General features: G+C 42.9%; 1 long non-coding RNA gene and 3 other non-coding genes across 4 annotated transcripts; 3 read left to right on the top strand and 1 right to left on the bottom strand.

The window, feature by feature from the left end:
- The first annotated feature begins 3649 nt into the window (after positions 1-3649).
- Trnak-cuu (transfer RNA lysine (anticodon CUU)) lies at positions 3650-3722 on the top strand. Its single transcript has one exon. It is a non-coding gene; the product is annotated as a tRNA-Lys (tRNA).
- A 153-nt stretch (positions 3723-3875) lies between these two features.
- Trnak-cuu (transfer RNA lysine (anticodon CUU)) lies at positions 3876-3948 on the top strand. The gene has a single exon. It is a non-coding gene; the product is annotated as a tRNA-Lys (tRNA).
- A 153-nt stretch (positions 3949-4101) lies between these two features.
- Positions 4102-4174, top strand: Trnak-cuu (transfer RNA lysine (anticodon CUU)). Its single transcript has one exon. It is a non-coding gene; the product is annotated as a tRNA-Lys (tRNA).
- A 2892-nt stretch (positions 4175-7066) lies between these two features.
- On the bottom strand, positions 7067-12665 carry LOC125941966 (uncharacterized). The gene is made up of 2 exons (XR_007464704.1): positions 11807-12665; positions 7067-7199 (listed from the first exon to the last, which is right to left on the bottom strand). It is a non-coding gene; the product is annotated as an uncharacterized LOC125941966 (long non-coding RNA).
- Between the last annotated feature and the right edge of the window lie 1089 nt (positions 12666-13754).

Consider the following 13754-nt stretch of genomic DNA (forward strand, 5'->3'; position numbering starts at 1 on the left):
CCTTGAAAAGGCAGTTGCTCTGCATGGTTGCGTTGGCAGCCTGGTTCCTGCATAAGAGAAGGGGTTGGTTATAAACATACAATGATGTTAACCCACATAAAAACTAGCTTAGGTACAGTATTCGTTTTCATCAGTTTACTTTTTGCAGTAAATGCATTCATTAAAGATTTTCATTGTGTTCAGGAAGCCGATTTTTTTACATTGATAAGTTCGGACTGTTTTCATTCATATTTGCAAAGATACAGTTTTAGGCTGGTTTGGCGTTTGCACAGCCAGACCGACATACACCAATCGAACACTTACACAATGCACTCACTAATAGCTGCAATGTGCACAACAAATATATGTGAAATATATCTGCTACCACTTGCTAGCGTTTTCTGTATTAGGAGCTGGGCCAACTGCTACAGCTTTTTTTATTACAATAAAGATAATGTGATGTACAAAAACTATCCTCTCTTGTATTGTTATTCAATGTTTTGTATTGGAATAAAATATTGCATTCCCTCTGTATACGTGCCAGGTATAATTATGAAAACCATTTCATGGTTGCTCACTTCCTCGTTGGGCTTGGATGTTCATAAGCATAAGCTAATTAAACTAAATATTTTGAAGCAAGGCTCACGTAATTATTGCTAACGACTGTAAATAACAGCTACTGTCACACGTCCCACGCAAAAAACAGTATACTTTTTTTTGGTTTCCCTATAGCAACTAAATGCATGAAATTATAGAGAAACAGAAAAGTGAACGCACCTGGTCGTTTTTAGAGAAGCTCGCCTTGCTGTGGAACGCTACGCCGTCCTTGGAATAGCGTAGTAAGTGATGCACCCGAGTACAAACCGCTCAGGCGGAGCGAATTCCGGCGCTCGCGCAGCCAGACCAGCATCCAGCAATCGAGCACACAGGCAATACACCCACTAACGGCAGGAATCTTCGCAGTTGTCTTCTTTTCATAGGTTCGAAGTGCGCCGCAGTTATGTATAGTGCAGCGTTTCAAATGGTGCGGCTTTGTATGATCCCGCGCGAGAAACACGGCACTGGCGCTGATATAGTCGTTTCGGAGCACTCGCACGAAGAATACACGTATGCAGGTCATCAACTGGCTCATGCACGGAATAAGACGACAGGTCACTGCACTAGCTGGCAGTTTTCTTGACAGGACGGCCGTTCTGTCTCGGTGCCACAGTAGAATTACTCCGTTGCCGAAGCGCTCCAGAGGATTGCACCAGTCCGTAAAACGATGCCCTGGAAGATGCGCAGCATCGTTAACGAAAGAAAAGCTGCGGAGGCAACTGGCGTCCAACTGAAAAAGCCGACGAGGCGAGCGACAGATCACGACGCAGCCATGTCTGCGCACTAACTTCACTCAAGGAGCGATTCAAGGTAGCTGCGGGGCTACCTTGAGATTCTCGAGTAAAACGCTCGAGCTTTCCTTCACTCAAGGCGCGTTTCGAGTGGAGGGCGATTTGTGAAATGAAAAGCCGCCCTCAAGGCGCGTTTCGAGTGGAGGGTCGAGTCGAGGTGCGTTTGTGAATACGGGGGCTAGGCTCAGGAAAAGCGCCTCGGCCGGACGGCTTAAGCGCAGCCTTCTACTAAGCATTTCAGGCAGAAATAGCTCCGATTATGAAGCAATCTTTAGCGCAGTCTTGTGAAAACAACCGTATACCCCCGTCTTTCTGAACAACTCGGATGGTCCTGATCCCCAAATCTGATGATCCAGTAAAGCACTTGTACGTACCGTCCCATTAGCCTTGCGAACACTGACTATAAAATATTTATGAAAATATTAGCCAGAAGGTTACAGAGCGTAATAAAACATTTAGTTGGAGCCCACCAAACGTGTGGGATTAAAGGGCGCACGATAACCACCAATGTACACATCGCTAGGAGCGTTCTAGAATGCATCGATGTTTTCGAGGGTCGAGTTGCAATGTTGCAGCTAGACCTGGAGAAGGCATTCGACCGTGTGTCTCATGATATTCTCTTCGAGATTTTAGAATACAGGAACATAGCATCCATGATTATAGATAACTTGAAAATGGTCTACAAAGAATGCAGCACACGGTTGATTATCAACAAGTCTCAAAAGAAGTGTCAATGTCTGTTCGTCTCTGAAACAAGGGTGTCCAATCTCGTCATTGCTATTCGCGATATACCTGGAACCCTTTTGCCTAGCCGTTAGAGAAAACGAGAAAATACGATGTTTCAAATTACAGCAAAGTGAGATGAAGGTACTCTCTTACGCAGATGATCTAGCAGTGTTTTGTGATGACTATGACAGTATCAGCGAAGTGGCAACTGTAGCGAAGTCTTACTGCAAAAAAACAGGAAGTGCTATTAACTGGGACACGTGCATCGGGTTTTGGCATGGCGCGTGGAAAAGCCCACCATGCACTTTCGCAGACATCCAGTGGGTGACCATGCCAATATCTTGGAGTGCCGCTCGAACATTATATAACGACAGTACTCCGTTCTGGGAACCAGAAACACAGACGGTGAAGGAAAAAGCGCTTGCGTGGCAAGGACGTAATCTATCAATGTTCGCGCGTTCCACCATGTGTAACATTTTCCTGGCTGTTAAAATTTGGTACATATTACAAGAGCTATTCATGTCGAGAGTGAATGTACAGAAGCTGCATAGAGTGTTCGCCGTGTTTATTTGGAACTCAACTTGGGAACGCTGCAGCCGCACTAATCTGTTTAGATCTGTTCGCAGTGGTGGTCTCGGACTGTCACATCTATTCGTACGACAGATTGTATCACGGTTTATGTTCTTGCGAAACCGGAGCGATCCTTTTTTGCGCACCATGATGCAAGTGCGATTAAGTAATCTTTTATTTGACTTTCTTGTTTCGTTTTTGTATGCTGAATCCCGTCCAGTGAAAGGCTTCCTTCGGGAAGTAGTGTCATCCTTCCGTATGCTGAGTGTTCGTTTCTCGCTAGAATACTTAAGTTCAGTTTAAAAAAAAAGAAATTGTATCACGATATGTTAGACTTATTAAAGCCAGTTCCATTGTACAGGATAGCATACTCTGGAGGCTCAGGAGATGATGTACTTAAATGAGTCAAAAGAATGCCTGTGAAACCATCAGTAAAATCATTCTTATTTAAACTCCACAGAAATCCCCTGCCCGTGAAGACTTCGCTGGCAGACAAGGGTTTATTTGTGCCTTGGACTACCAATTGCTCACTGTGTAAGAAACCAGAGACCGTCTACCATGTCTTCATTGATTGTTGGGACCCCTATTTTGATTGGGACATTTTACAACGAAATTTAAAGAAAGAATTACCAAAAACTCCATGTGGTATCAGGTACTTAGACACAAAAACTAATAATGTTCCATATTTCCATATAACCTTATTATGCTAATAAGCCTCCATAGTCTATGGTGCACAAGAATGTCTGTACGCCATGCTGATGTGGATGTCCGTTCTGTTCGAGAAAACTTTATCGAAAGTGTCGCCTACATGCGTGAAGTCTACAAAGCGCACAAAGAACCGCCGGACTGGTTGCCACTGTTCGATGAGTTGGGGAAATTGAAACGATTTTAATGCAACCGAGTCAGCATAAGCTAAGCTGACTCTCTTTTTCTAACAATGTATTCAGCATGGCACTTCAATTGCAAGGCAATAAAGAAAAAAAAAAGCCCGGCTAGCTCAGTCGGTAGAGCATGAGACTCTTAATCTCAGGGTCGTCGGTTCGAGCCCTACGTTGGGCGGATGCTTTTGCTACTTCATAATTGTTTTCCACTGATAAGGGCTGCATTTGTTGAAGCCATTCTTTTTGTATTTTAGATCTGCGAAAAACAATGTTTTACTGTTGCGCCGCTAACGTGATCGTGTAAATATGTGTAGGAGCGAACGAAGGCAGAGCCCGGCTAGCTCAGTCGGTAGAGCATGAGACTCTTAATCTCAGGGTCGTGGGTTCGAGCCCCACGTTGGGCGGATGCTTTTGCTACTTCATAATTGTTTTCCACTGATAATGGCTGCATTTGTTGAAGCCATTCTTTTGTATTTTAGATCCGCGAAAAAGCAATGTTTTACTGTTGCGCCGCTAACGTGATCGTGTAAATGTGTGTAGGAGCGAACGAAGGCAGAGCCCGGCTAGCTCAGTCGGTAGAGCATGAGACTCTTAATCTCAGGGTCGTGGGTTCGAGCCCCACGTTGGGCGGATGCTTTTGCTACTTCATAATTGTTTTCCACTGATAATGGCTGCATTTGTTGAAGCCATTCTTTTGTATTTAAGATCCGCGAAAAAGCAATGTTTTACTGTTGCGCCGCTAACGTGATCGTGTAAATGTGTGTAGGAGCGAACGAAGGGAGAGCCCGGCTAGCTCGGGGATTCCACTTCCGGCCGTCGAAGCGAACGGACGTGCGATGACGGGCTCCGCAGGAGCGGCTACAGCGGCTACTTCCAGCCGCGGAAACAGAAATTTTTCACAGGAAGGAGACTACGAGATGATTTTGCCGAATTTGCCAACAGGTCGTTTTGTTGTTAATACAGTTTTTCTTCACGGGGACGTTCAAGCGCGACCTTACCGAGTAGAGGACTTTCGCGATGTGCTGGCTGGGTTGACACTGCTTACTGAGGTTATCGCCTTAGGGGCTGTATCGAATGAGCCATGTGTGGGCCGTAACTTTCAAGAGTGCTGAAGCCGTCAAGAAGATACTCGCTGCAAGTGAACTGAAGGTCAAAGGCCGACGCTGCGTCGTCATTGATCCTGGAAATCAAGATGTAAGAATGAAAGTTCACTGGCTACTACACAACATTCCAGACGACGACGTGCGTGTGGCTTTCCTGCCTTATGGAAGAGTGCCGGAAATCAGCAGAGAACGGTGGCGTGTTCACGGAATTGCTGACAAGGGGTCCACCACCCGGTTGGTGTCCCTGCGACTCAAAGCCGGCGTCAAGCTTGAAGACCTACCACACCGGGTGAACGTCGCAGGCGAACAAGCTTTGGTTGTCGTATCGGGTCGTGCACCAATGTGCCTTCGCTGTCATACGACGGGGCACATCCGCCGCGACTGCAGAGTTCCAAAATGCAGCGCATGCCGAAGATTCGGACATGAAGAAGGACAATGCCCTAAGACATACGCCAGTGTCACAGGGCCTTCGAGTGCTGAGGAACCATCCGAGCTCCTCATGGACGAAACCGACGCCGAGGAAGCTGCCAAGCCTTCAGGTGACGCCGCAACCGGAAAAATGGTAACATTGTCAGCCAGCAAATCTAAGCTGGAGGAAAGGCGTGAACCACCTGCGGGCGAGCCTCAAGACCAAGGTCCGGCAGTCGTAAAAGCTGCCACATCGAAAGACACCTGTCAACCTACCAGCGAGGATACAAAAGTGGCGGAAAACCAAGAGACTTGTATGGAAGTCGTCGAAAGCGCTAGTGGACAGCCCATCAAGCGGCCATTAGAGGAAAGCGTCGAGGAAAAGGCGGACAAAAGAGATGAAAGGACAGAACCACCGTTCAAGGAAATGACCACAAGGCGGACCTCAATGAAACCACGGCCGAATATTTCGGCCGAGCGACGGTCGGCGGACAAACCACCGCCTTGACGCTCAGTCTCCGCATGGGACTGTGTGGGTGAACTTCGGGGGAGTTTTCGGGGACTATGGTCGGACTGAGTGCAAGTGTTGTGAAGCCTTGCGGATTGAAGAGGCCCATGGCGTAAATTGTACCACATAAGAGGAGTGACTGCAAGGTCTGCTGTAAGTCTTACACAATGCTTACTGCTTCACATTGTAAACGGGTAATCCCATGCGATCAACCTGCACCCTATTAAATATGGCGTTAAAATCAGGAACAGAACTACGCATAGCGACAATAAATGTGAGAGGTCTGGCGTCTCGGAGACGTCAGTACCAGCTTAGCCGCCTGATGTTAGAAAATGAACTGGACGTCATAGCAGTTCAGGAGACAAAGATAGAAACGCAAGAACAGAGCGATCGCATGGTGTTACCCTTCCGAAATCGATACAATGTATACATAAGCCATGCAGTGGGCTTGTCGGCAGGTTGTGCTCTTTTTCTTCGAAATTCTATCGGGATCGTTGAAGATTCACTAAGTGTTTGTCAAAGTGGCCGATACATTGTTTGTGATTTTACCTTTGCCGGAAAAAATTGGAGGGTGATTAACACGTATGCACCAAACAGGAAACGTGACCGGAGATCGTTTTTTGAGGAAATGGAAAAGTACCTGCTTTGCGATAAACTACACTGTAAAAAAATTTCTTCAGTTTACGGTGAAAGTTGAAGGTAAAACGTTGCCGGACACTTTTCCGTAAATGAAAAACAGCGTTTCCGTCAAACGGATAGTCTGTAAAAATTTTTTCCGTTAAATGGAAAACGGAGAGTTCCGTCAAATGAAAAACGGAGAGTTCCGTCGAATGGAAAACGGAGAGTTCCGTCGAATGGAAAACGGTGATTTCCGTCGAATGGAAAATGGTTATTTCCGTAGTTGTGATCACGGAATTGTCTGTATTTTCCAAATACAAAACGGTGAGCTCCGTAGAACGGACATTCTGTAAATTGAGCACCGTACTTTCCTAATTAAAAACGGACATACCGTAGTGAGGAAAGGTATGCACATAAAACACACAAAAAGAACAGAAAGGAAGACAGAAACACCTTTTTTTTGTTCTTCTTGTGTCCATGTCTTCTATGCTTGCGTGCCTGTACCATGAATCCGTATGAACTTGTTCAGCTTTATCTTGCTTCGTATCAACAGGTGCAAAATTTGTTTTGTAAATGATGATGCGGGTGTATATCTCCAGCAAATGAGAAAATTGTTTGTTTCATTGAAATAAGTTGTACCAAGTTGTACATTACAACATGGCTAACTCACATCAGATATAGCTTGAAATGGGGCAGAAATCAATGCACATAAGTGGACATACACCACACTGAAAATGCTGTGTGTGCACATTTCCTCCTTGTGTAACTGTCTTCTACACCGCTTCATCTTCGTGTCACTGTTGCCATGTTGCATTTGAGTTCTGTACATGACGTGTAGAAAGCATACATACAAATTCGTGCCCAAAAAGCAACAAGCCACCTGAATCTGAACGAAACTGCGTGTTTATTGTGCTTTACTGAAAAAAACTTGCAAGATAAGACACTAGAAATGGGCTGACTAGAAGGATTGGTTGAGAATCGGAATGACTGGTTGCTTGCAGATGCCTCCTGCCTTTGCCTGAAAAGGAAAAAAAAAACAATCAATTAAGACTCTCTATTAGTAGTAAAATCTCGTTACAAGAGACACTCGGTTATGAGAAACATTTCAAAATGGTTTGGTTGGTTTTCCTATGTTCGCCATGTTAACAACATTGCATACAAGAGACATGGTTACAAGAGACACTCGGTTACTAAGGACAACTTTTTTTATGTCCCTAGAGCAAATTCTTCACTATTTATAAGAGACACAACCCAGACACGCTCACGTAATGCGGCTAACGTCGTACTAACCGGTACGCGCTGCAATTTTCACTCCCTTGGCTCTATTTTGTTTCGTTCCGCAGCCGGCTGTCATTCCTCACATGGTTGAGACTACCAATTTCACTGAATTTTCTGCCATTATGCTTCTATAATCGTCGCGCTCCCACACCGACTCTGAGACAGAGTACCATTGAGTTGGATTTCTGTCACAGCGTATACGGTGCTGGTCGCTTTGTATGCCGGTAATCAAACTCCGGAGCCATAGCCATGTTTCCATGAGACAGCTCTGTTCGCATCAAAGATGAGTTTGAACACACTTTGGTGCTCATGTATAATAAAGTGGTCTAGTCCGACTCCTCAGTGTTTTTAGAATTTTGGTTACAAGAGACCTTGGTTACAAGAGACATGTTTCCCGAGTCCCTTGGGTGCCTCTTGTAACAAGGTTTACTGTACCACCATCATCACCGTTTTTAGTCAGATACATCAACAATAAATGATTTCCAAGTCACAAATGTAACTACCAGTGCTCTAAAAAAATGTCATACTCTGCCTTGTTGGTATATGTTCCTAGCCTTATAACATGAAAAACTTCAGATGAAATCTACCCAAGTTATTTGATGGCTCACTTGGAACAGGCAAAACTCTCACGTGCACATTGACAGTCACAGATTACATTTTCTGCATGTAGGTAGAGCTACCACGACTCCCACCATACTGCGGACCATGGCTTTCAACTTTCACTGCTCTAATAGAAAACCTTGCAGATTCCACTGTTTTCCCAAAACAATGAAGCACAAAACGAGCTCAAACCACTCATGTTGTACAATTCCAATGCAAAACAACCAAGCCAGAGGTACTGTCCAGATGACCAGCTTATCAATTGGCAACAATATGAAGAAAGCATGCCTTGCAATACAACATGTGTGCCTTTCAGCCTCTTTCAGATTTGGTTGGTTTTTGTCATGAAAGTATCAATGTGCAATATACTTTTTACTTAAGCAATGATAATTGAAAGTTATGGTCGTCAGTGCGTCAACATACTATCTCCACCCCCTTAAAAAGTTATAATTATAGACACACCACCCAAGGTCAATCCACATAAGTCGCTGTGTTCCCCCAAAAATTTGCCATTTTGTCAGTCTGTGCTTTTCGAAGTAACCTGTAGCACTTTCGCGACGTAAATGAACCTGCAACAAGTACACATGGACCCCATATGTGGCAGCTACAGGCAGTACCGTTTATTCTGTCCATTCCTTGACTGGCAACCCCAGAACCAAACAAATAATGCAACATGTCATTCCAGACAGCATTACTTGGGTGACGTGCTTAATTTGGGAATTCCGCCTCTCCTAAAGAAATTTTAAAGTAAAGCTGAAACTAAAGCAATGTCCAAATATGAGCGCTTCTCGTGGATTTTGAGAGTCAACGAGGGCAGAGCTATTTGCCCAAATGTCTGCGACTTCAATGGCAACAGGATGGCCAAATTCCGTGCTGTTAATAGATGCAGAGAAAAATACACTGAACTTAAAACATGTGCAATGATGTGTTTTCAAAGTTTTACTTTATATCGTAGCAGGGATACTCCGTGGTAATTAGTTGGAATTCATGCTATTTGCCTGCAGTCTGTGCCAAAATATTCTTAGAGCCATAGCCACAACACTTTTTCTTTGGGATTAATCAAAATACGGATTTGGCAGAATCCAGAAAAAAATGCTTCCAACTGAACAGGTGCTTCTATATTTTATTTTCAAAGACAATTCTTTTTCTTGCGAAACTAACAATGAGGGTAGCTATAGGGGCTTGTTTGTATGGCATCTTTTATTTTATTGCAGTGCAAGGCTGAACAACAGGTACAACAGAAAGGCACATTTGACATGCACACAGTGTTAACTTCCAACATCAGATTTATTTCCTGTTCTCGTCACTATATATACCCTCAAAACGTCATACAACACGTGTGAAGGCACGGTAAACATGAACTAAAGAAAACCAGGAACCACACGCATGCAGTTTTTTTAGCCACACAGATTGACACATGTACACGTTTAACACGAACAAAGATAATCAAGCTCTTTCGAGGATAATGAAATTGAAGGCTTACTGATGCATGCGTCACCAAATGTTGATATGTTTCTAGTGTCTATAGTTCAGCGCATTATCTTGCACCTGCTTCTATTCATGATGACTGCTTTTTTTGAATCTAGTTTGGCACTTATCTTTGGCAATGAAGGGCAAGAAAACCGTCAGCAGCCAGGGTATTTAATTTGTTATTGTGTTCTCATAGCCTGTCATTTATACATTTAACAGTTTGGCCAATGTAGGACCCTCCACACCCAAAGGAATGCGGTATACAACACACGCGATATAATCAATGAATTTGCTTTTATGTTCCTTCTCGCATGCAGTATCCAAAATTCTTTCTGGCCTTGACTTCCCACACAGGCGTCGAAAAAACAACATTGATGTCACTCCTTCCAGCAATCTTTAATCTGTGGGAGAAACTATGTATGTAGGGCATGGCAGCAATCTTTTTCTTTATATCGGTACTTGTACCATATACCTGCGCAGAACCTTTTTGCTGTGCCTTTTTAAGCAGTCCTGCTGCGACTGACATGAGCACATGGCTCGGGTAAACAAAGCCACTTAAACAAGAGACTTGCCGTTCGAAGCAATCGTGCATTAGGTGCAGGATAGCCATGTGACGGGAAGTTTGGATTCCTTCACATTAATTTTGTGCTCACCGATAACAAAACCTGCTGGGGTTAAGAACCTAGGGCAAGTAAGCCACTTTTACCATTTCATTCCGTGCATACAAAACTTGAAGAGGGGGAATCATGAAGGTGTGTTTCAGTGAAGCGCTCAAGAAGCCATGCCGGCACCTAATGCACAAAAGCTTCAGATGGCAAGTCTCACGTTTAAGCGGCGCTGGTTACCCGAGCCAAGTTAAAAAAGGTTCCGAGCAAGTGAATGGTACAAACACCGACATAAAGAAAAGAAAGGTTGCTGTCATCCCCTACATACATAGTTTCTCCCACAGAATAAAGATTGCTGGAAGGTCTGATATCAACATAGTTTTTTCAGCTCCTAATAAATTGGGGAGCCTGTGTAGGAAGACAAAGCCAGAAAGAATTGCGGATACTGCATGCGAAAATGAACATAAAAACAAATTCATTGATTGCATCACGTGTGTTTTATACGACATTCCTTTGAGTGTGGACGGTCCTACATTGGTCAAACTGGTAGATGTATAAATGACAGGCTACGAGAACACAATAACAAAGTAAATACCTGGCTGCTGATGGTTTTCTTGCCCTTCATTGCCAAAGATGCAAGCGCAAACCTAGATTAAAAAAAACAGTTATTATGAGTAGAAGCAGGTGGAAGATGATGCGATCTTTGTTCGCGTTCAACATCTACATGTCTGTCAATCTATGTGGCTAAAAAACTGCATGCGTGTGGTTCCCATTTTTTTTAGTTCATGTTTACCGAGCTTTTACACGTGTTGTATGACGTTTTCAGGGTATATATAGTGATGAGAACTGGAAACGAATCTGTTGTTGAACGTTAACACGCTGGCTGTGCATCAAATTTGCCTTTCTGTTGTCCTTGTCGTTCAGCTTGCGCTACAACAAAATAGAAGACAATGATTTCATTGTCGTCAGGCTCGGGCACAAAATAAAATTTGTTCACCAGGCATGTCTAGTTGAATTTATCTGAACATGCTCTACTGTCGGTGGTTAAGATGTTGCCAGTTTAAAGGGCTGCAAGAAGGCACTAGTTATGTTTTCTAGGGCAAGAAGGCAACAGAGTATGTTACCTAAGGCAAGTAGTCACAGGAATCCTGGATCAGTAGAAGAAAATTTAGAAAATAATAATTGGTTGGAACATATATGTCACACACTTCTGAGTCACCAAGCGTTTGTCTTTGTCTCCCTTTCTTGTGCCTGTGTATTTTTATTGCACTAAGTTACTTGTTCATTTATGCACTATGATGATGAACTTGTTTTGGAAAACTTCAAATGTGTACCTGACGTTTGACTCCCTTTTGCATGTAAGTAAACATTATGAACTTGTCGCTGTGAACAGTCATCTCCATTTGCTGTACACTTGTGATATAGGGTTAACAGTATTTGAAGGTTTGTGCATTAAGGCAGGAGAGCAGCACTTGCTGGATGGCTCATCAATTAATTTGCAGAAAAATGCAGCAGTGTGCAACGATTGCATCACTAATGACCTTGAAAATCTTGTTAGTTATTCATTTGTAAACACCTGTTGTCAAACAGCCTGCTGACTAAAGGTCTGAACACGTTATACAGAATTATAGCAGGTACTACTACACGAAAGAAAACCTGTAATAGAACCTACCAAATACCCTATCAGTGTAGTGGCAGGTCAAATGGCTCCTCAATGCTTGTGTCCTTCCTGGGAGAAGGAAAGAAATGTTAAGCTTACACTGACAGCACCAAACCACACAAACGTAACTGCCACAGGACATGAGGAGTTGTAACTAGATACAGTCAACCTGCTTAACCATCTCATAGACATTCAACGACAGAATGTACCTTCATGGAGCCTCTAATCTATGAAATTCATGCTGTAATACAAACATGCTAGCAGACAGAATCAAAATTGCATGCATGGAAATTCTCAGGAAAACTATATTTCCTAGCTACCACAGTCCACTCCTTGTGAAGTACAAGTGACGGTCTAAGCTACAATCAGAAGGTGGAAAATTCGGGATCCTTTCTAGTAAACAACTAACCATATCTCTACCTGTACTCAGCAATACAAAGGTGAATCACAAGTACTATACTGATAAAGAAAAGTTCAGAACTGCTGCTAAGTGAGTGCTATAAATAAATGATTTCGAATTTATATTCATGTAAGACTAGGCGTGTTAACTTTCTTTACATTACATGAAAGACTGGTCAGAAAATATTGCATTCAGTCAATATTGTGCTTTGCAAAACATTAGTAAGAGGTTAAGGTTGGAGACCCTCAGGTGGTATGTTGCGATGTTTCGAGAAATTGTTTCAAGGAGCCTCTTTCCTTAACCCTTTCACATGCCAATTAGTTGTGTTGATTGAAAACTTAGCTTCACCGCATTTCTTACATCTTCATATTCATAAAATGCTTACAGAAGTACAATAGATTAGGAGTTTTCAGTTCTTTAGTGAGTTTGTCAAGTTTATGGAATGTGCACTCCATGCAAAAACTCAGTGCAAGTACATCAGATTTGCAAACATCTACTATTTCATGTCTACCAGGCTTGAATAGCACCTATCCAGCCATTCGAAAATTATGACTGGTGCAACACACTGTGAACAACGATTAAAGAAGTGACATACATACAATTACATACACCAAGCAAAGTACCCAACCATCTACCTTCATACTTCCTTGACTAAAACAATTTGCCTGTGTAATTCAAACATGCAGCACTATTTCAATTAGAAGAGTTTGAAGATGTACGGGACACATTTTAAATAGCTTTACTTGAATCAATGCCATTGCTATTAATGCCCTATCTTGGTGTATTGAATTGTGTGCATAGCGTCGGAAAGGATTAATCATATTCACGTAATCTTTACTGAAACTCAACGCATAATACTCATATTTGTTTACAGTTTTGTGATGAGACAACACGACAGATGCGGGAGTTAAAAAAGCATCTTTATAAAATGCTGTAGAAAGCAAGTTGAAGCAAGTTTCTACAACCTCTCGCAATACCGAGCTATTTCCCATGAGTGTTCTAACAGTTCCTTGTAACATGATGCACTGTTTTCACAGACATAGCTTGAATCTTTGTATCTCAAGTTTTGGAAGCAACTTATGAATTGCTATAACAAGCAGATTTGAAGCCCCTACCCAGACTGCACAGCCACTTTAACACCACGTGTAATGAATTATGTCATCCATATGGCACAGTTTCCGATTATATTCCCAAGCATGAATCTTGTAATTGCAAGTTATGTAAGAGTGTACCTATGCGATTACTTGGGGACAGCACGAAAAGACTGGGAGAAGGCTAGACAACATGAATGCAGGCAAAGAATTTTGTTTACAAACATATATATACTAGGCTTGTTGTCCTGTGTAGTTGCAGCTGCTGGATAGCGGGATAATGTAAACAACAACCGCACAGTTGATGAACCTGCTGTTCTGCCTTTTGCTACACTTTGCGTCAAGGCTCGGTCCGAGTCACCCTTTTCGCACAATGTACCACGATTGCTCGACTAAAAAAAATAAAAGGAAAATTCCAGCTTTCCCAACAGTCTCTTTGACACTATGACTGACCTTGTGAATATGATAT

The sequence above is a fragment of the Dermacentor silvarum genome, unplaced genomic scaffold, assembly GCF_013339745.2.
Source record: "Dermacentor silvarum isolate Dsil-2018 unplaced genomic scaffold, BIME_Dsil_1.4 Seq737, whole genome shotgun sequence".
Classification (NCBI taxonomy): Eukaryota; Metazoa; Arthropoda; class Arachnida; order Ixodida; family Ixodidae; genus Dermacentor; species Dermacentor silvarum.